The sequence below is a fragment of the Danio rerio genome, chromosome 1, assembly GCF_052040795.2.
Source record: "Danio rerio strain M-AB ecotype USA chromosome 1, GRCz13ab, whole genome shotgun sequence".
NCBI classification, from domain to species: Eukaryota; Metazoa; Chordata; class Actinopteri; order Cypriniformes; family Danionidae; genus Danio; species Danio rerio.
In genome coordinates this window covers 39373718-39396652 of record NC_141021.1, presented here as the reverse complement: position 1 = coordinate 39396652, position 22935 = coordinate 39373718, and the positions used below count along the sequence as shown (strand labels likewise).

The 22935-nt window shown below is 38.8% G+C and overlaps 1 protein-coding gene and 1 long non-coding RNA gene across 5 annotated transcripts in view; one reads left to right on the top strand and one right to left on the bottom strand.

Annotated features, from left to right (window-relative positions):
• The window catches only part of nr3c2 (nuclear receptor subfamily 3, group C, member 2), a 151189-nt gene that overhangs the window by 42961 nt on the left and 85293 nt on the right, over positions 1 to 22935 (top strand).
• LOC147846937 (uncharacterized) lies at positions 6182 to 20514 on the bottom strand. Of its 2 annotated transcripts, none has more exons than XR_015476728.2 (3): positions 18726 to 20514; positions 15000 to 18270; positions 6182 to 8936 (listed from the first exon to the last, which is right to left on the bottom strand). It is a non-coding gene; the product is annotated as an uncharacterized LOC147846937 (long non-coding RNA). The 2 variants fall into 2 exon arrangements; XR_015476729.2 differs by having other exon boundaries at positions 18733 to 20514.

The window sequence follows — 22935 nt, the reverse complement described above, 5'->3', positions numbered from 1 at the left end:
TAAGTGCGGTGCCGCGTGAACTGTTCACTCGAGTCTCAAATAATTGTGAGCTTCACCAGCGGAAAGCATGTTGCGCGGACCCAAGGCGAACCTCCGCAAACACATCAATGACATCACATTCAAGCGAACCTCTCATCTGTATCTTTAATCTTCACCAGCACGTTTTAAAAAGTAATTCCGTCATTCCAAAAGTTTATAATATTCCAAAAGGCGATGATAAACATGGGAGTTTGTTCATGGTTTAGGTTAGTGAAAGAATCATTTGCTCTTTTGTTTTTCCGGCTTTTCCTTTGTTTTTTCACGCTTCACTGTCGCGTTTGTCCATTTCTGAAAGGATCGGATGTCAAAAGCACTTCAATAATCACACGCACGTTATTATCATCAGCTCAAGAAGTTTGTTATTTCAAATATGGATGTGCACATGAACGATCACGAGCTCCCTGTAGAAAGTGAAACCGCTCGCACTTTTTGACGGCCTCGTAAAACAAAAACAGAACACGGCAGATTTTGTTCTTCTTGGCTTTGTGGATATACATCAAAACAACAACAAAGTCGTATATTATATGCATATACTCTAGTTTACGATGTAATGTCTCATGTGTGTATTTAAAAGTGGTGCTTCCTTAGTTTTCATTCTCCTGGTTGTGTATGCACTAGTGACATTTCTCTGTAAACCAACAGCGTTCAGCCACGTGTCTAGCTCCACCTTTTGGTTCCCTTTTGCCATGCTAGGTACCCTTTGCAAAGAGTCCCAAAACATGGTATGGTACGGTTCGCTTTTAGTTACCTTATGACAGTGGAAATGACCATAAAAGCATACTGAACCGAGCTGTACCATGCCGAACTGTACCACTTATTGGAAACGGGCCATTATTCAGGACGTCATTCATTGATGCCATTATTTCTTGCATCTGTAGAAGACTTCAGAAAACTAAAACTAAAATAGAATTTAAATCTAAAACTAAATTAATATTTGCTGTCAAAATGAACACTAGTTTTACTAAAGACCTAGACCCTGTCAAAGGCCTTAGGTTTAAAAGGCACAACAAAGGTCAGATCAGATACAGATTAAGCAAAACACCAAAGCTGAAGAGAGTCAAAAGTGGAGCAAATAACTGGAACATGTTTTGGAAGAAGGGATGTAGTTGCTCAACAAAAAACTTTATTGGCACTTTAATGGAAAGAAATCAATAGAGTATAGGACTGAAAATAGCCCAGCCCATGACTTGTCATCCAGAGTTCCAGCTTTAGATTCAGCTGAACCTCATTTAGACGAAATAAAATATGATGCTGTCTGTGCACACATATATATTTCAACCCATTTGCTGTATTTTGAATGGGCGTGCATGCTCACCAACATAATCATATCCATAAACTCATTCAGGTCAGGGTAAATGACAGCACATCAGTGTTTCTAAATGCCAATAAAGAAGAAATGTCAATTAGTGTCACATACAGCTCAATTATATATCCGTTTGACTGAGACTGAAAGGCTGGCTTTCCATCTTTTATCTTCATTCTGTCTAGCCGGTTGGTTATTCATTTACAGCAAATGGTACTGCAGTAGATTCTGCAGCCTGGCTTTAAGGCTGCCCACTTTTAGAGAGCACCCACAAATCTAGTACCAGGTCTAGCCTTCGAGCTGCTGTCGCATATGCTGCACACGTTCCGGCGAGACATCCCTTAGTTAGCCTAATACCAAGATTAAAATCTGACTTGTGGGTTTTGACTTGGGTTTTAATGCAAAAGCTTGTCTGGAGGTGCTAAATGGAAAGTATTCCCATCAGATCCCTAGAGATCGGCAATGGGAGTTGTGCTGCAAGGGGCAGCTTCACCTCCTTGAGGACAGTCATTACCAATGTGTGCTTTGGCAGGGAACCTCAGAGAGGAACTGGCAGCTTTTCTTGAAGAAATATGTTCAGATAGGTTTTCCCTTAAAAGTCTGTGGGCGAGGGGCAACTCCCATGAGGCTAAATACACTAAAGATGAGTCCACAGACTGGCTGATGCAGTGTCACACTAAGATTTTGAAATTACATGTTCACTCATTGGAAAATGTGGATGATAAAATGCTCAGGTTTATGAGCCATTTACAATTTAAACATATATATATATATATATATATATATATATATATATATATATATATATATATATATATATATATATATATACTGTATATATACAGTTCTGCCTGGTTCTCGAATCTGAATGGCTGATAGCTGTGTGATATTCTGTTATAACAAACTTGTGCAGCTGTTGGACAACATAATGTACTTTTGAGGCTTTTTTAGGTTACAATGAAGTTGTTTAGATTGCAACCATGCAGTTTATTCATAAGAATAGTGCCTATTTTAAATAGAAAAAAAAAGAAAAAAAATAGAAATAGAAAAAAACTCAGTGTAATTTCAAACTACAGCTGATCAAATCATTATAAAACAGGTTAGTGACATTCTACGTCGATCTCTTTTGTATAATGTAGTGCTGTATTTAAACCATAGTGTGGTAGTGTTTCTAGTAGTGTTTGCTTTGCTTTGGCTTTTTCAGGGTTAATTATTGTGATATCTCGATTGCAACAGAGAAATACAGAGAAATGCCTCTAGACTGATGACATTTCATGCTGTTCAGCCTTATAATCTTAAAATGTCAGCAAAATCACCTGTTTTGTCATCCATTTAAATATTAAGCAAGATAATAATTAAAATACTAGATCTAAAGTTTAGATCTAAAATACTAGATCTAAAGAAGTGCCGTTCTAACATCAGCTGCAGATGTGAATAAATGGTGAAAGAAAGTAGTTCCTCCTACAAAAGGATTTTGATTTTCTTTTATATACATGATAATGCTGTCGAACTGTTGTATAACGCAATATCACACTCGTAGCAGTGCGATAAGGCTAGATAACGTCACAGGTGGGACACTAAGGCACCAACGTATTGCCTCCCTCCAGTGCCGATATACAGTACAGGCATATCACACTGCAACTCATGTGATAGCGCTCATATATTTATATAAATGATTAATCTAAATTATTGAATCACTTTCAGATGTACAATTGTCAGTCAAAGTTTGTGCATTCAAAATTCTCTGAGATATCATTTATTATTGTGTTTATTTCACTATAGGCTAAAACATTGTACATTGTGCATCTTTTAGCAAAACATCTTTTAGTCTTTTTCTGCTTTAAATGAAGTTTTTTATGAAGAGTTACAATAATAGATCACTCTTTATTTTACAATATGCTGCTTTTCCACCAAATTTAAATTTCATTGACGTCATTTTAATCATTCTTAAAGTGAACTTGAGCTTGTTAATTTAACTGTTCTGGCATGTCATCTTGAACAGAATGTGATGCGTTGAGTGTATGATACCTGTTACGCTGCACTTCTTCTCCAGTGCATGATCCACTTAAGCCCTTTAAGGCAAAACTTCACAATTTGTAAAGTTCTAGTGAAATTAAAATCGACAAAATGTACTTGTTAGCTTACTTTCCTTCTCTTGGGGTTAACAAACAATCCATTAAAACTTTTTAAAAAGTTTGCCTTGATAGTATTTAATCAAATTCTTATCTAATAGCATTCCTTCTGTGATGGGCAGAATAATGTATATAGCCTACAAGGGGCTTCTCTCTTTATGCTTTGTTTTGCTAATGTTTATCATGAAACAACCCTGTTTCAACTTGGGAGGGGGGTTCACTCCACCGATTTTAAAAAGGCTAGGAAAAGGGTTGTTTTCAGTTGTGTTGATGTTGGAGAGTCAATTATGCAACAAGAGAATGAATTGTATAAAAAGGGGAGTTTCATTACGCATGTAAACACAAGTAATTTGCACTCTGGTGATCCAACAACACTCTAAGATGGAGAGTGATGCTGAGATACAACAGATACAGTGGTTCATAAAATACTTCTCCACATAAGAATTTTTCATATCACACTGGTTATATGGAAAGTTGTGCATGTTTACTGCCATAAATATTATACACAACAGTAAAACTAATTAAAAGTATCAACAACTAGAACGTGCACAGATTCTTGTGACTCTCTCAGAACGCATATTCAGCAATGTGTAACAAATTTCAACATAAAAATCGACTCAAAAAATGTGTTTGGAGGTTTCATGACCCTATATGGCTCACTTTTGCCACCCACTAAAGCTAAGCAGCGCCCAGTCAGTACCTGTATGGGAGACCACATGGTCAAGGTAGGTTGCTGCTGGAAGTGGTGTTAGTAAGACCAGCAGGGGATGCTCAAACTGCAGTCTGTGTGGGTCCTAATGCTTTAGTGTAGTGAAGGGGACTCTATACTGTCAGTGAGCGCCATCTTTCGGATGAGAAGATAAACCAAGGTCCTGACTTTCTGTGGTCATTAAAAATCCCAGGATGTTCTTCGAAAAAAGAGTAGGGGTTTAACCCAGACATCCTGGCCAAATTTGCCCACTGGCCTCTGTCCATCATGGCCTCCTAATCATGCCCATATCAAAATTGGCTTTATTACTCCTCTCCACAAATCAGCTGTTGTGTGGTGTGCGGTCTGGCACAATATGGCTGCTTTCGTGTCATCCAGGTGGATGCTACTCACTGGTTGTGGACGAGGAGATTCACCCTAATGTGTAAAGGGCTTTGCATGTCGTGAAAAGCACTATATAAATGTAAAGAATTATTAATATTATTTAGAGGAGTGTATCTGATAGCGATTACAGTACAGTACATATGAAGTGATAAAACAGAATTTATGAAGCCTAACCTGCCAAATTTAAAAGTTTTAATGACAGGTATTTCAAACATTGGTCACACTTGTACACTAACACTTGTACTGTAAATACAATTTCTTCAAGTTCCTGTTTCTTTGTGTTTTCAGCATTGTTCTAATAGTGATACTTCACACCTTGCTCTACAACTACTAATTAAACAGGGGATTTCACAGACTGCAAGAAGCAACATGCAGGGAAATAACGCAAAATGTGTGGTGTTTTTGTTTTCAAACCTCATTTTGCAGTGGGAATTTTCACTCAGGGGACAAGCTATAGGAAACAATACACTGTTTAATAAAGAAACCTTTTTATTGTTGTTCATTTGACTAGCTCCAAACACCCGAAAAGTAATTACAAATACAATAAAACGAATACACCTCAAGATTGAATCGCTCTTTAGACTCTAAGCGGAAGCTTACAAACTGTCCATTTTATGTCTTGCTTCCTTGCTTTTTCCCTTTTCTTTTCCACAAGGTTGGAATTTAAATGCCTAGTGCTAAGAACCCACAGCAAAAGCCCAGGCTTTATTTTCCCCCACTCTGTTAAAACAAAGAGAGCCATACCAAAGGCCTACCCTGGTGTCTAAATATTTATGAGACAAGCGGATGATGCTGTGTATTTACCTTCGTTGGCAGTCTTGCACGAGTATACCTCAAACAAGGAGGCACAGTGTTAGTGCAGGACAGTAAAACTTGGTTGGAGTTCATCCTGCACTACTCCAGTATGGAAAATATGGGACAATATTTCAAAGCCCAAAGTGTGTTTAGTCGGGTTTAATTTTGTTTAAGCTGCATGCTCCTATGTTAGGATTCATTAACGGTGACGTATTATGAAAAGCTGACTTTTTTCTCTGTGCGTGAGTGTGTACTGGTTTTGATGTTTTACGGAGACATGGAATTGTATAATGACATGGGTTTCACCTATTAGAATGTTGAGGTGCTTTTCACACTAATTTTCTTGTAATTCAAACCTTTAAAAATCATACCTAACATCAGAGTTGGATGTAAAGCCTGGTTTATACTTCTGCATTGAGCGATTGGCATGACCCACGGTGCATACCTTGCGCGTTGTCGTGCATTTAAACTTTAGCGTGCTGTTTGTGTTGCTCTGGAATAACACTTCTGAAATGCTATCTGGCAATGAAGTTTTTATATTACTCTTTGTCAAGTTTTTTACTGGTGTTTTGTTTTTACTGAACGCTACCTTAATGTATTTGTCATTTTTAATCATTATGTAAACGCAAAAAAAACTCCTTCAAGGGACTCGACACTTGTAAACACTCGCTCCAACGGGTTCGCCTGGCTCTCGCTCCTGCCCACACTCGTCAGCGCTAGCAAGCTGACCAATCACAGTGCTTGCTCTATGTGACATTGCAACGTGTAGTTACATTTTTTGAGAGATGTTCGTCAGCGTTGGCAACAGCCACAGCGAGGGCTATACGTCAATGCGCAGCCTGCACCGGAGCATACATGTGCCTTTGACGCAGAAGTATAAATCAGCCTTAATGCATTCCTCTGTAATGCGTTTCTGTATTCTAATTACATTTTTGAGAAACGTAGTAATGTAACAAATTACATTTTAAATTTATGTAATAATATTACAGTTACTAAAGTCAATGTAATTGAGTTACTTACGGTACAATTATAGTTTTTAGATGAAAAAAACTCTTTTAAATCACACTGCAATGTCAGTTAATAAGCATGCACTTTTAAATCGCTAGAGAGCATGAGCTGAAATAGCTGCTGTCAAGAGTGTTTGCTTCTTCAAGTGGAAATACAGACATTACTTTGATTTCATTGAGCAGAAAAACAAAAACATTACTGTAAAATTCAGTCCATGTCCAGTCTCTAAAGAACTTTCGACTTCTTTTAACTCGACCAGCAACTTGTTTAGCACTAGAAGAGTAAACATTCTAGGCAAGGCAAGGTGTGTTTATTTATATAGCACATTTCATACACAGTGGCAATTCAAAGTGTTTTACATAAACAGGAATAAAAAAAACAAGTATAAGAAAATAAAAACAAATAATAAAAATGATTAAAAACAGATAAAAACTTATTAAAATGTGTCAAAACAGGTAACAAAAGAAAGACATTATAGTGCAATCTGTGGAACGCAGCACAGTGCTCATTCACTAAAGGCACAGCTAAACAGATGTGTTTTCAGTCTTGATTTGAATGTGTCTAATGTTGGAGCACATCTGATCATTACTGGAAGCTGATTCCAGAGGCAAGGGGTATAGTAGCTGAAAAGCCGACTCACCCTGCTTTGACTGAACTCTTGGAATTTCTATTTTATGTTATCCTAAAGATCTGAGTGATCTGTTAGTTTTGTATTCAGTGAGCACATCTGCAATGTATTGACGTCCAAGGCCATTTAGAGATTTATAGACAAGTAATAATACTCTAATATCTATTCTGAATGTAACTGGTAACCAGTGCAAAAACCTGAGGACAGGTTTGATGTGCTCCGATTTCCTGCTTCTGGTCAGAATCCTGGCTGCAGCGTTCTAGATGAGCTGCAACTGTCTGACTGTCTTTTTGGATAGGCTAGTGAGGAGGCCGTTACAGTAATCCACCCTGCTGCTGATAAAAGCATGAACAAGTTTTTTCTAAGTCCTCACTGGAAACAAAGCAGCTAATATTGTTGAGATGATATTATGCTGATTTACTAACTGCTTTGACATGACTACTAAAACTCAGATCTGACTCCTGAGTCACATAAAGATTCTTGGCCTTATTTTTTTGTTGTTGTTTGATCCTTAGAGCCAATGTATGCATTCACTTTGACAACCTCATGTTTGTTCCCAAACGCAGTGACTTCAGTTTTCTCTTTGTTTAACTTAAGAAAGTTGTGGCACATCCAACTGTTAATTTCACCTATGCCAGAGGGTGTCAATGGAGCTGTAGTCATTAGGCAGTAAGGCTAAGTAGATCTGCGTGTCATTAGCATAGCTGTGGTAGGAAATTAGTTTTTTTCTCATTATTTGGTTTAAAGGGAGTTGAACAGGAGAGGTGCCAGAATTGAACCTTTGGGACTCCACATGTCATGGGTGTCCACCTCGACCTATGGTTAACTATACTGACATAGTAACCTCTCCCTTCAAGATCTGAACCTTTTGATAACCGTGCCAGACAGCCCAACCCAGTTTTCCAGCCTGTTCAGAAGTATGCTGTGATCGACAGTGTCAAATGCAGAAAAAAAAAACACAGTGGCCCAACTCAGACTAAACACGCTAAATTGGATTTTTGTGCAGGATTGGGAGTGATGGTATCTTCTGAATGTGAAGAGAAGCATAGATGCTTTGGGCAGTTCACATATCCCACACAAATTGGGAATGCATAATGCGCGCGTACACATTTCCCAGGCTCACCGAGTTGAAAACCGCTAGTCAAGTGACAAGAATGATCAATCAACTTCATACTTTGTATAGAATATACAGATTTAGGTAAACTAATTACCTCAGACAAACACAGAACACCCAAAAGTGGTAGAGCTTTTTTATACTATGGATGTCAATGGTTACTGGTCTCCGGTTGTCTTCTAAATGTCTTCTTTTGTGTTAAAACAAACGGATTTGGAGCAAGTGATTGATGTAAGAATTTTTAAGTTTTGGGCGAATTCTTTAAGTCTTTTGAATATGTCAAGCTGCTGTGATCAACCTATTATAATGTTTTTCAGTAAATATTAAATGTCTAAATGAGCTGCAGTTTATTTTGTATTTTTTATAGGTATATTTACAGTAAAGTAATTAGTAATCTGATTACTTTTTACATGAAGTAATTAGTAGTGTAATCAAATAACGATTTTCCTGTAGTAGTCAGTAATTTGTAATCTATTACTTTTTTAAGTAACTTACCCTACACTGCTTAACATGTTTTTTTCACATTTAAAATTTGCCACATTTCCTGTAAATGTTGAGTTTAGTGGCTGGGGTAGGATAAAGCCATATAATATGTGGTTTCCATCAAAGCACACATAACAGTGAATGCTTCAGAAATAACATCCCAGACAATTAAACTACACATTTTAATTTTTTAATTGCTGTAATGTCAGCCACTGGTTGGACTATCACTGGTTGGCCATCATTAATCTGACTATCATTGTAAATAAATTGCTCTAGCATTTGAAAGTTTGGGCCATGTGCACAACAATGTGATTAGAGGGCTGCAGCTGGGGAAAAGAAAGCTTCAAGAGTTCACACTTAGCTGATGATTAATTATAAGCTTGTTTGGCATGCTGTCCCGGGAGAGAGCCCTGAGCTCATGAGATCCTCGAGCCCAGGACTCCCTCCCGTTGCAAAGCGGGAGGGGAGTTTGAGCTCAGGTAGATCTCGGGAACTCCCCTGCTGTAGCAAGTGAATGCTCTTGAAACTAATTACTAACTAGGAGCGTGTCTATGTTGACAATTTGGCTTGTTCAATTGGCTTAATTGCATGTTTTTGGGTGGTGGGAGGAAACCGGGGAACCCGGGGGAAACCCACGTGAGCACGGGGAGAAGTGCAAAACTCCGCACAGAAATGTCTGCTAGTTTTGGTAGAGCCAGGAACCAGAGACATTCTTGCTGTGAGGCGACAGTGCTAGGCACTGGGCCACCGTGTCACCCGTCTAAGAAGGAGGCGTAGGGGAGGAAGGGGGGACTCTTCAAAACGAAGATAGCAATGGAATAAACCCCAGGGTATTTATAGTAGTTTAGGAGTCATCTGATTGGATAGTAGTGAATTGGATAATGCGGGTCAGCTGCTAGCAATCATAAGCACGTGATCCTCTCGAAATTTGTTTATACATAAACTTCACTTCAAGAGTTCACACTTAGCTGATGATTAATTATAAGCTTGTTTGGCATGCTGTCCCGGGAGAGAGCCCTGAGCTCATGAGATCCTCGAGCCCAGGACTCCCTCCCGTTGCAAAGCGGGAGGGGAGTTTGAGCTCAGGTAGATCTCGGGAACTCCCCAAAAATGCCTTTGAATAGCTCGGGACAGCAGCCGCGTATTGAAGAGCCCCCCAAAAAGCAGGTGTAACAAGCCATATCCGGCTGCTGGATATAGCGTTGATAGCTTAGGAAGAGAAGCTTCTAAGGGAGCAGAGCAAAGTAGGCTGCTAGAGCTTAGGCGGGGTGGGGGCAGGGCTGGATAGACTCCGCGGGAGTCAAGGCTCAAATATATACACCCCTGCGGGGGTGGGAGCTGGGGTTAGTTTGCTCAAGCAAGAGTCGGGAAGATTTGGGCGGTGGAGACTCTTGCATGAGAGGGTGGGAGGTGGCCAGGGCCTGAACTCCTGCGGGAGTTGAAGCTCGTTTTAGTCGCCCCTGCGGGGGCTAGAGCTGAGGATTGAGGGCCTATGCGTAAGGAAGAACATAGCGAAAGAGTGACGCTGAAAGAAAGACAGTTAGCGGAGGACTCAACGCTGGAAAAGAATTGAGGAAATAGGAGGGTAAGGAGATAAGGGGGAAGATCAGAGAAGGGTAAAAGTAGCGGAAGCACTCACGCTGTAAGGAAGAAAGAAGGGGCAAATAATTGCCAGGCGGAGAATCTCAACGCCAGAAAGAAGAAAAGGAGAATATAGAAGTATATATGCATATATAAATATATATGAATATATATAGTAAGGGCCGGGCGTGGGTGGTGATTGACTCTTGCGAGAGTCGAAGCTCGGAGCGACCCCTGCGGGGGTCAGAGCTGCTGTGGGCATTTCCCCTGCTGAAGTCTGGGAAAGGGAGGGGGCGGTGGAGACTGCAGCAGGGGGTGGCCGGGGCGGGACTCTTGCGAGAGTCGAAGCTCGTTTTAGTCACTCCTGCGGGAGTTAGAGCTGAGGATTGATGGCCTATGAGAAAGGAAGAAAAGAGAGGGCGGAGGAACTCGACGCCAAAGGAAGAAAAGGAGAGAGGGGATAACCTGCGTGCGTGAGCATGCACGTGCGTCTATTCCTGTTTCGGCATGTGCATGCACACGCATCGGTACAGGTATACATCGGATGTATGCGTATAACATGCACATACATACCATTTCTAATGGCCTGGGTGGGGCGCAAATGGTGACTCTTGCGAGAGTCGAAGCTCAGCGCGACCCCTGCGGGGGTCAGAGCTATGGGGGGGGGGGGGGGGGGGGGGGCAGTAAGAGTCGGGAAGAGGGAGGGGGTAGTGCAGGCTCTTACTGGGGGTGGTAGTGAAGGGGTGGCCGGGGATGGGCTAGGGGTGACTCGCGAGAGTCGAATTCGGATTGAACCCCTGCGGGGGTCAGAGCATGGTGAGGGAAGGAGCATAGTAGGTTTGAAAGGAAAGTTAAGAGCATACATGCAACCTGCACAACATGTAGTGCCCCTATGTTCACATACTCATTGTTTGCACGCACATATGCATACTTAGACGTACACCTGTACCCATGCATATCTGCGTGCAACATGCATGTGTATGTGTGCAAACGCACGCTGTCTTTGCGCGAGCAATCACACACATTCCATGCGCACCCATACGCAAGCACACACACACACGTACTCCAGCCTACTTAGGGTCGAGCTCGTACCCCTAGTTGGAGTTTGGAATTTAGCTGATTAGGGCTAGCTGGGCTGTCTTGAGGTGGGATCGGCTGAGGCGAATGTAAGCTTTGAAGGCATCGGAGGACCAGCGGCCTAGGGTCTGGATTTGGTGTGGGGATAGACCTTTGTGAGCTGCTGTGGTGGCTGCGCCAATTCTAAATGAATGGCTGGAATACAATTCGGGGGAAAAGCCCGAAAGGCGAAGGACTTCTTTCAGATGTTTTTGAAACCAAAAACGGGTTACTGGACGGTTAGCGTCATCAGTAAAAAGTGGGGCATGTGGGTCAGACTCTTTTGCTCTCCTTGAATGGAGAAAGCTAGGAGAGTTTGGAATGGCTGAGTGGGGAAAATATGTTAAAAATGTAAATAAAATGCCCTTTGCTTATCTGATCTGTTTTGCTTTGCTTAATGAAAAAGGTGAGTGTTTCAGCATTCAGCAGTGTTAGATCAGATATAGTGGGGTGTATTGCGGGATTGAAATTGGATGTGATAGCCATTTCTGAATATGACTCAAGGGTCCTTGGTGCGACAGCGTAAAGGATCAGAGATATGGAAGTTTTATGGCCATATCATTGTTAATAGAGTGGAACAGGTGTTGGATGCTGGTCTGCTTCCGGTACCAAGAGCCGAAATTTCTGGAAAAGAAAGTGAGAGAGAGAATCAGCAATTTGATTTTTGCAAACTGGAACATGTCTAGCAGTCATAATGAATTGCTTTTGGCTGCCGTCCAAACGAGGCGTCTTAGTAAGGGCATAATTGGAAGTGCGTGCGAGCGTCCTTTATTAATGCAATAAACGGTGGCTTCGTTGTCGCAATGAACGAGAATGCTAGAGGCGGACCATTCATCTACCCATAAAAACCGCTGCTGCGACTATGGGGTATAGTTCGAAAGCGCAGATGATTGCTGATTTCTGGGTAGACTGAGTATCTGCGGGCCACGTTGAAGTAAACCAGTGACCTTGGTAAAAGCCGCCGAACCCGACTGAGGGGGCAGAGTCAGTGAATAAATTAATATCCACCGGGGAAGAAATTAGGTCGCTATAGAAAAAGGAACAGCCGTTCCATTGCTTAAGGAAGGAGATCCATAAGCTGAGTTCATTGCGACTGGGTTTAGAAAGATATATGGTATCTTCTAAACCGGGGACCGAGGTGGAGAGCTGAAGGAGGTGAGTAATAAACGGGCGGCCTTGGGGAATTATGCGCATCGCGAAATTGAAATGCGCGAGAATAGATAGCAGTTCGCATTTGGTGCATGATGGTTTCTCGAGGAAAATTTGAGATAAAGAGATTATACGGTCAATCTTTTCTTTGGGAAGGGATGCTTGAAATTTATTCAAATCTAAGTTGATGCCCAGAAATTCTATGGAAGTGCTGGGACCGGCTGTTTCTCCTCTGCGAGGGGGATGCCTAGATTTTCGAAAACCTTTGGGTGATCGATAGGTGTTCAGCTGGGGGTGAGAAGGTAGGGAAATAAGGAGAAAATCATTGAGGAGATGGATGATATGCGGGATTTCGTAGTTATTAGATAAAATCCAGCATAATGCTTCTTAAGCATATCGAAAATTTTAGGACTACTTTTGCAGCCGAAAGTTTATCGGACTGCAAAGTAAAATTGTGAGCGCCAATGAATGCCAAAAAGGTGCCAGAAGTCTGGGTGAATTGGCATGATTTTAAAGGCGGATGAAATGTCTATTTTTGCAAGCCAAGCATTGCGGCCGGCTAAACTGATGAGCGAAATTGCTTGGTCTATATCATGATAATTCAGCGAGTATTCGTCTGATGGAATGGTGCTGTTAATGCTAGGAATATAGAATTGTGAGGAGCGGAGACCAATAATCAAGGGTTTTTGCTAGAGAATTCTCAAGTCGCAATGTCAATAGGACTAATACACGAACGCTGAACAGTGGGGCAAGAATAGTACTATCATGAGTTTATTATCGATTCTTTTTGATTAACGAATTCACTGTTGCAGGTTCGGTAGTCGCAGATTGTAGATTGGAGCAGAATAAGGTTAAGGAAGGGAGAGCTGGAACGCCTGGGTTAGATCCTTGGGTTAGATCTGAAATCAGAAATCAGAAGTTAGTATCAGGGTGACAATGCAATTCAAGCAATTTGAGAAATATGGCATCGTGGATGTGAGCTATGTGAGTGGAAATGCATCCTTTATGTAGAGTGTGATTGTATTTGAAGAGCATATAAAATGTAATGGGTTGGATGAGGGTCAGGTTCTGCAGCCAAATGTCATGGTCTTTTTATTAATGCATGGTCTGATAGCTTGATGTCGCTACGTGCAAGGATGGTAGAGGTGAGCATTCATCCCCCCACAGAATGGCAACTGGATGGAGAGCTGAGGATAAGGGGTATGGTTTGTCTGGTGGTCCTGGAAGTGTATATTGAAGTTCCGTTGTCAGAAATGTCCTCCTATTCATAGCAGCCAATCAGGAAGTTGTTTGTTGCTGTTTCACATCCAACTGACTTGCCATTATAAGCTTACGTAAGACACTAGTGTATGAATAAATGAGTCACTGGTCTAGTGTAATTGGACCCCAGTGCTCTGTGTATAATTTATTTTTTTATTTTTTTTATTTTTTTTTATTTTTATTTTTTTAAATGCTAACATCAAACTCTGAACTCTATAAGACTTCAAGGGCGATGTCACCATTTAGTAAAACTGTGAATGGAATGTTAGTAATTGGCTTTACTTTAATCCATGAATAACATTTGTTGGTATCTTAACTTCATTCACAAGCTTGTCTGGTCCAAATTCATTCATAAGACTTGCAACAGAGTCAAGAGAGAGGGCAGGACCTTCTCCAGAGAGCTTATTGGGTGGTGAAGCTTCTCCTTACAGCTATTGGCTTGAAGGAGAGCCAGTCAAGCGTGCCAAAGGTGAAAAAGCCCGGCAGCCATTTTGTTGATCAAGTTCACCATTGTTTATGGCTTGAGCTGTTGCTTGCTGAACATTCCGGCAAACAAGCTGTTAGATGTTATGGATCAGTGGACGGGCAAGAGGCGAGTATCTTTAGTTAAAATCATTGTTTACACTAGTCTTGTTATTCAAAAGATTTATAAATGTTTTAGTCTAAATGTTTGGTAAAGTTATTTTGCAAAGCTTCCCTTCATGTGCATAGCATGTGCACCGCTAGGAAAAAGGTAATGGTTCAGTTTCATTGCAATGGCTTTGGAGTTTTTGGCTGTCATTTGCTGGAGAATAGGGTTGAAGACACAGCGGATGCGTTGAAGTGGAAGGTTTGATGTTTGTTGAAGTCGTTGATGCAATTGTTGGAGTTGTTTTGAAGTAGTAGTTGTTGTTGCTGCAGTTGTTGTTGCTGCAGTTGTTGTTACTGCAGTTGTTGTTGCTGCAGTTGTTGTTGCTGCAGTTGTTGTTGCTGCTGTAGATTGTAGCTTGTAAATTATAGCTAGTAGCTTGTAGATTATAGCTGGTAATTTGTAGATGGTAGCTGGTAGATTGTAGCTGGTAGGTGATAGCTTGTAGATGCTTTGGTTGTCCATGCTGGTTTAGAGTAGGTTCTTCAACGGAGCTAGCTACGGTGAAGCTGCCTCTTCAAAACGAAGATAGCAATGGAATAAACCCCAGGGTATTTATAGTAGTTTAGGAGTCATCTGATTGGATAGTAGTGAATTGGATAATGCGGGTCAGCTGCTAGCAATCATAAGCACGTGATCCTCTCGAAATTTGTTTATACATAAACTTCACAAAGCAAAAGAAAGAAAGAAAGCAAAAACACTAACAAAATTCTGTTCACTATAGGGAGCATGCAGAAATGGAGACAGAGATGTTTTGTCTATCCTTGAGTGATACATTTTTTAAACAATAGGACTTGTGAGTGTGTTTACTTATAGACTGACTTACCAAAGTATGCAAACATGATATATACAATATCTGAATTCGTTTTTTTTTTTTAATTGAATGCTGTTCATTATCAATTCAACACTGTTTTTAAAGAATGGCTCAATAATACAAATGCTTCATGCATTAACTTTATAGCCAGATCAAGTGTGGTTCATAAATGCACGTTTATCATGCATTGTAAACTATATGTCTGATTTTTTAGTTTTCTGTGAAGAGAATTGTAGTGGTAATGTAATGTTTATTTGCAAAAGCCAGCACATCTGAACAGAGCAATAACAAGCTAGCCAATACGCTGAATGATTTTTGCTCCACAATAACTAAATAAATATATCCACTAACTATATTAAAACATCCTGTCATAATGCCCTACCCCAATACCTACGCCTTTTACTTGGCCCTTGAAATAGAGTGTCAAGGGGTAGTGATGACATTATTCCTCCTAGTAATGGGACACCACTACTACACATGCTCACGTCATCATGTCGTCAGTAGCTCATCTGTCACACGAGATGCCGTCTGCGGTAGTCAGTACAGAAGGTGCAAGCACAGTAATATTTAACTGATTACTCACACCCAAAGTTGCTTCGTGCTGTATCTGGACATTAGAAAACGCTGTTCATTTTCACCTCGAAAATGAACAAGCCTCCAGATTTCCTTGGGCGATCCTGTTTTATACAGAACTTATCACTGGTGGGTCATGTTGTAATAAGCACAAAACTGTACTGTGTATTTTTTACAGTGCTCATATTCATGGAAGCAGTGACAAGAAAAATACATTAATGTTATAGCAAGTGTTGGGGAAAGTTACTTCAGAAAGTAATGCATTACAATATTGAATTTTTCCCCAAAACAGTAACTAGTTGCATTACGTACAGTAGTTCCTTTTTAATGGTAATATGTTGTATTACTTTTGAGTTATTTTTGGTTTACTTTCTCTGACCTGACTGAACCTCTTTCAGAACTTGCAGGTGTTTTTTTCTTCTTCTTGTTTTAAATAGAGGAGCTCTGCAAAAAACAAGACATGTATAACCTTCATTTACCTTAAAAAAAAAACACACATAAAAAATAATGTGGGATAATGTTATTTTCGGAGAACTCCCTGACCTCAGAGCTATACTGTACATGTCCTTTATACAGATTAATGAAAGTTTAAAGCAGTGTGTTGGCTACTTTTGTCCTTTTTGTCTTATTAGTTCAGTAAAATCACTGTCCATTTAGATAATCCTCTTTCCCTTTTCTTCCATGAGTTCAAAATAATGAGAATATTTTCATCTCAGAAATGTAAGGCCCTGCCATATTCTATCTCTGTTTCTCTCATTGAATGCGTTATTCAATGTGACAATGCTTTTAATTCAGCAATTTATTTTTTAAGTAAACTACAAAGTAACACACAATACATTTTTTTTAAAGTAGCTCAAATATTATCACTTAATTATTAAGAGTAATGCATTACACTGGCCATACCAAATGTGCTGTGAAAAGCAAATTCCCTGCCACTAGATTTCTCTCACAGAGTGGCCTACTCTGTCAAGTCATCAGCTATTAAAATTGAAAATATGTTGTGGGACTGTTGTGCAATGGTTATTGTATGGAACGATCAATAACAAAGTTTGGTGCTTTGAGGAGCATGAATGTTAAATATGAACGCAGTTATGAATGTAATACAATACCTTCCTGGTTGGACTAAAAACCAGGTGTTGTCTACTTGCGCGCTTTTATTGCTATAACTGGTGTGTTCAGGGAAATTTATCATCTGCCTTTTTGTATTGTGGTCCCAAACAATCTTCATTTGAAGTGCTACCTGGCACTTCCTTCTACACCCCTACCTATTAACATGAATGCTTGAAACAAAGGGGTCATGAGTACTGGAAGGGTAAAGGCATGGGTCATGCTTGGGCCAGATTGGGCCCATGTTTGGCCCAGAATCATTTTATGTAGCACACAAAAGCAAATGATTTACAGAAAATGTGAATTTCAGTATCTGCTTATTAAGTGTGACATCAAATGGTAATAATAAACATTTATAAAGTGTTGTAAAACTATTGAAAATCATGGCTGCGATTTATATATCGTCATCTTAGAATTATATGGTTCTATCTGACATTTTTGTCAAAATTGAGTTATTGGCATATTTTTATTAAATGACAACTTATTTACATTATGGGATGTTTTTTATAAGTTGTTTACATTTTAAGACTTTTTATATAAAAAAAAATGTTACACACATACTGTATGCTACATAAAATGCAAATATTTTGAAGCTCAATATCTCAAAATCATTCAGAACACAGACAGAACCTTATAATTCCAAAGTGACGATATATCCATGTCTAATATCAGATCACCAGAAAGTGTTACATTTTTTTATTAATTGTTAAAATATTGGTTTCTGTGATGCAACAAGTTCAGAGACTTTTGTGTACACCATGTTTTTATGTAAAATACACTTTAGTGTGTTATATGACTAAACAGTAGTAATAAACGAATATTTTCTCAATTCAAATAAGTAGTGGCTTGGACCCATTACAAATTAACAAGTGGATTCATGGAAGTATATTTTATACACAGTCAATGAAAACAGAAATGATGCAGAATGTGCAATGCCTTTCTAACTAATGCGCAGAATTTGCTTCAATTGCATCTTTCGCACAAGTTCAAGAAATTCCTATCCAGTGTTGTGGTAACGCGTTATAAGTAATGCACGTTACATAATAATTTACTTTTCCAAATTAATGAGGAATATAAAGCATTTCTTTTAAAAATACTATGAGTTAAATTTTAAATTTATGAGTTAATGAGTTATTATTCAACTTTTCCCCACACTGTTCATATTGAGAGGTAAATGATAATGCATGTAATGATAGTATTTTGCGTTTGTTGTGAAACTAAAATTATAATAAAAGTCAATGCTGCTTAATATTGCATATTGATGTTAAACTCTACTGTTTTGTGATTTGTGGGATTCATGTTCAAATAAATCAGAGAAGTCACATCTATTATACGTTTGAGCAAACACATTTTTTGTGTTACTTTAATATGTTACAATGAAATAAGACTAATATTTAACAATATGTTAAAGAGTAGTAACATTTATAGTCTTAAAGTTATAACCATACTGTAAAAAGTGATTAGTTACTTAAAGCGTGTTAACCAATCGCCTTAAAAGTAACAATTTGACATTACAAAATAATGTAAGTAAACTCATTGTAACTTGAAACTGTTAAGTCGACTTAATTTTATAATTTTGCTAATTGTACTCACTTTTTTAAAGTCAACTAATCCTTTTTTAACAGTGTCAGACTGTTTTAGCACATCTGTTTTCAAATAATTACTGCAATTATCACAATATTACATATTTGGTTTTCCATTAAGTCTATAAAATCTACACTTATCTGTATTTAATTTGGAAGACACGCTGGAGTCTGGAAGAGCAAATTTGTTTTAGTTACTGCCATTTTACTGCCAAGTGTAGTCAACTTGACAGTTCCAAGTTACAATGGGTTTACTTACCTTATTATTGTAAAGTCAACTTGTTGCTTTCAAGGCAATTGGTTTCTTGCTTTAAGTAACTAATCACTTTTTACAGTGCAGCCCTTTGCGGACATCCACAATGCTAAAATAGCCCTCAGTAAAAAAAAAAAAAAAAAAAAAAAAAAAAAAGGAAATGTGTTTGATACCCCTGGGGGTGGAATTGGGATTGCCTAGAAGTGGTAATCTTTTCCTCTCCTTCATCATTTGAAAATATAATGCTTAATCATTCGCAAAAGTATCCGCTACTGGTCATTTTGTCTTGTTGTTTTTTCTAGAATGTAAGAATAGCCTGTAAAAGCTCCTCCCTCTTCTAGAAAGCAGCAGCTCATTTGCGTTTAAAGTAACACACCAAAAACTGACAAGACATGACAAGCTTTAAATAATGATCTGTGGGGATTTTGTACAGAGACCTTACAGACTCATTCTGCACAGACTTCTGTAAAATCTTACAAAAATCATCAAAGCATCTTACATCTCTTACAAAAGTGGGCATAACAAGTCACCTATCAAAGCGCAGTGCAATTCAGAGTGAATATGTAGCACTGGACTGATCCTGGATGGAGTAGAGAGGCGATTTGAAACCGTCCCGTCTTTCCGCTCTCTCTTATGTAACCAGCCCTCCTGTGGTCTCTCTGACTCAGTCTATTTGTGGTGTCTAGAGTCAGATAAGTGCACTATTGCAACCAGAGTTTCTCCACCTATCTATCCATCCCATTTTCTATCATGTTGACACACGGCACCTGAGAGTTTTGCTTCATGTTATTAGGTCCGGGTACTGAGAGACTATTAGCCTGTTTTAAAATGATACGGCCTTGTAAACCGGCCCGTCCGAGTATATTTAGCTGATCATTTACCTGTCCCTATCTGATGGAGAGCAAAGGACATTGATGTTACATAACACTGCATTAACTTATCACTGTCTGCAATGTATATGAGCGGACTGCCTCTCTGTAGTATAAACATGGGCTTCATTTAAGCTGTGGTTAATATTTCCCAAAATTGAGCTTAAGCACTGCATCATTCTTTCTGGGAACTCTGCATGCTGTATTGTGTTGATATCAGTGCTATGAGTGTGGATTAATTGAGTCAGCAAATTTAAATTATTTGCATAGGGGTCAAAGATGAAAGGGAGTTTTCTTGTATTAAAACAGTGAAAGTTTAATACAGCTTTTTTTCTGTACACGAAAATGTAACCACAGAAAACACCCAATTAAATGGCATTTGGGGTAAGAATAGTTGCAACTTAGGCTCATTCTGAAAATGTAGCCCTATATACATTTCTGGAGATTGCAAATTAAGTAGCCAGAGCTATATATGACTGCATTTTGTCTTTAAAGTGAATGCCAGCTGGCATGCTTACCTCTGTATGGATAGCCTTTCTGCTGTTACCAGTTTGCCCAGTAGCTCGCCATATACATCGGCGGACCTGAGATGCAGAGAGGAGTTGACTACAATGACAAGGTTTAAATCTGGTGAAAAACGGTTCCAGAAAGCGGAACAAAAAAAGACAAAAACAGAAGCCAAAAAATAAAATAATCAAGTAAATAAGATGGTGAGAATGTGGTAAAATCTGAAAACATGGTTCTTTTCCTGGATTGCTTTTTAAATTCTCAGTTGAGTTTAAAGATGTGGGTGGGCGGGGCAATCGGTGCTTTTGAAAACACTGTTGGTTGGGTTTAAGGGAGGAGAAGGGTGGGTCAGTCGATCTGTCAGTCAGTCATTCAATCAGTCAGTCAACAATGGCCTCTTGTGTTGAGAACAGCAGCAAATTTGAGATCTCAAAAAGCATAAACAGCGGCCTCAAGTGGATTCGCTAAAACTACACTGCAAAAAAAAAAAAAAAAATCTAGGGATGTATTTGACACTAAATAGTGGGACGTTTTCAGAATGAGCCTGGGTTGCATAGTTTATATCTACATAAATTCCAGCCCCAAATACTAATTTATTTTATTGTATATATTTTATTAAGAACTGATAGTTTAATTTGTATATAAATCTATGTATGCACTGTATGAAAATTAAAGGTTATTTCACCAATCATGTGACTTTATTATTTTTTTTACTAAACGTATTTAAAATATCTAATAGACACTTGTATGTATTACATTTTCTTTTGTAAATATAATTCAATGTTAATACTAAAATTCAATTAAAGATTATAGCTTTTTTTCAAAATACTTATTGTTTCAAAGCATTACAGAAGCTTTACAAAAGATACATGCTGTTACATTAATATCAAAATCTGATGAAGTTAAGTTGTGGTGTATAGGGTGAGCAGTATGAGTATGAGTATGGGGTGAGCTGTCAAGCATATACAGTAAAAAGTTAACCTTCAGTTATATTTTATAATTATTATTTTTTGAATCCACAAATCAGTTTGATAAAAAAACAATTAGTAATAGTAGATGAAACTAATGTTGTGTTATATAATAATATTGATATAATTTTGTAGTTTTTAAAGTAAAATATACTGTTGTGTCATATACAGTAAGTTGAACACAAGCCGAGCGCTGTCTACAGCAATCCATTTAGCAACTTGTTGACAGTTTTTCTAACACATTTATTTATTTATTTATTTTTGCTATTTGTGCTGGGAACTTTGTAAAAAATCTGCAAATTTATGCTGAATTATTTTAGAAGTATCATTTTAATATATGAAATAAAAAATAATACATGTTGTGTTTACAATTCAAATTTAATTAAATCCACTTATGTGTGTAGGCTTAGTCTTTTCATCAATCTTTTCAATCTGAGGTTGCCACAGTGGACTGAAACGCCAACTTGTCCAGCACGTTTTTACGCAGCGGATGCCCTTCCAGCCAAAACCCATCACTGGGAAACATCCACACACACACTCATTCTCACTCATAAACTACGGACAATTTAGCCTACCCAATTTACCTGTACTGCATGTCTTTGGACTGTGGGGGAAATCGGAGCACCCTGAGGAAACCCATGCAAACGCAGGGAAAACATGCAAACTCCACACAGAAACGCCAACTGACCCAGCCGAGGCTCGAACTAGCGACCTTCTTGCTGTGAGGTAACAGCACTACCTACTGTGTTGCTTCACAACAATATTAGTGAAATTAATTTACAAATTGAATAAATATACATTTACACAAGTAAATTTATAGACTCAATGACAGGCTAAAAATCTGTGGATATCTGCGCGCGCAGATTCCATGTGGGCCTACTTATGGGTGTTCAAAGAAAATTTGCATGTGTATTCCCTCTGCATTATTTGCTATTTTTCAAGTCAGACTGCAAGAAAAGGGAGAAAAGTACGAAAGCTGTCAGTTGATTATCATATACTCTACATACCTAAAGAGTTTATATTTGTGCCCAAATGGTACATATTATCATCATTTGAAAGGGTATTTCACCCATCCAAGGCAAATAGCAACTTTTGTATTTTTTAATTATATATTTTGTATATGACATGCACATGGCATGCTAAATAAATAAATAAACAAAACAAAAAATACAGCTGGTGACAATTTAAGAACTTTAATTATCAATTTCAGAAAACTAAATTGTATGACTTAAGGTTAAAGGTCACATACTGTATGTATTTCAGTGTTCAACTACAATGGTGAGAAACCATAGAGAGGGCAAATTGACTTTTGAAATTCATTCATTCATTCATTTTCTTGTCGGCTTAGTCCCTTTATTAATCCGGGGTCGCCGAAGGGGAATGAACCGCCAACTTATCCAGCAAGTTTTTACGCAGCGGATGCCCTTCCAGCCGCAACCCATCTCTGGGAAACATTCACACACACACTCATACACTACGGACAATTTAGCCTACCCAATTCACCTGAACCGCATGTCTTTGGATTGTGGGGGAAACCAGAGCACCCGGAGGAAACCCACGCATAGGCAGGGAGAACATGCAAACTCCACACAGAAACGCTAACTGAGCCGAGGTTCGAACCAGCGACCCAGCAACCTTCTTGGTGTGAGGCGACAGCACTACCTACTGCGCCACTGCCTCGCCCACTTTTAAAATTACATTTTATTAAACAACATCTATAGTTAGCAGGATTTTTTCTTCAGAAACATGTTTGGTGCATGTTGTCTTTTCATATGCAGGTCATGTGAAGCATTGCTTACTGTGAACTAAATCACTCACAGGCAGTTAAAGCAGTTATAATAAGCTGTTTATGTGAAAGATCACAGTGCTGTCTGTGCATCAGATTGCATTTTTATATCATCAAGTAATCATGCTTGACCATATCATGTTCTC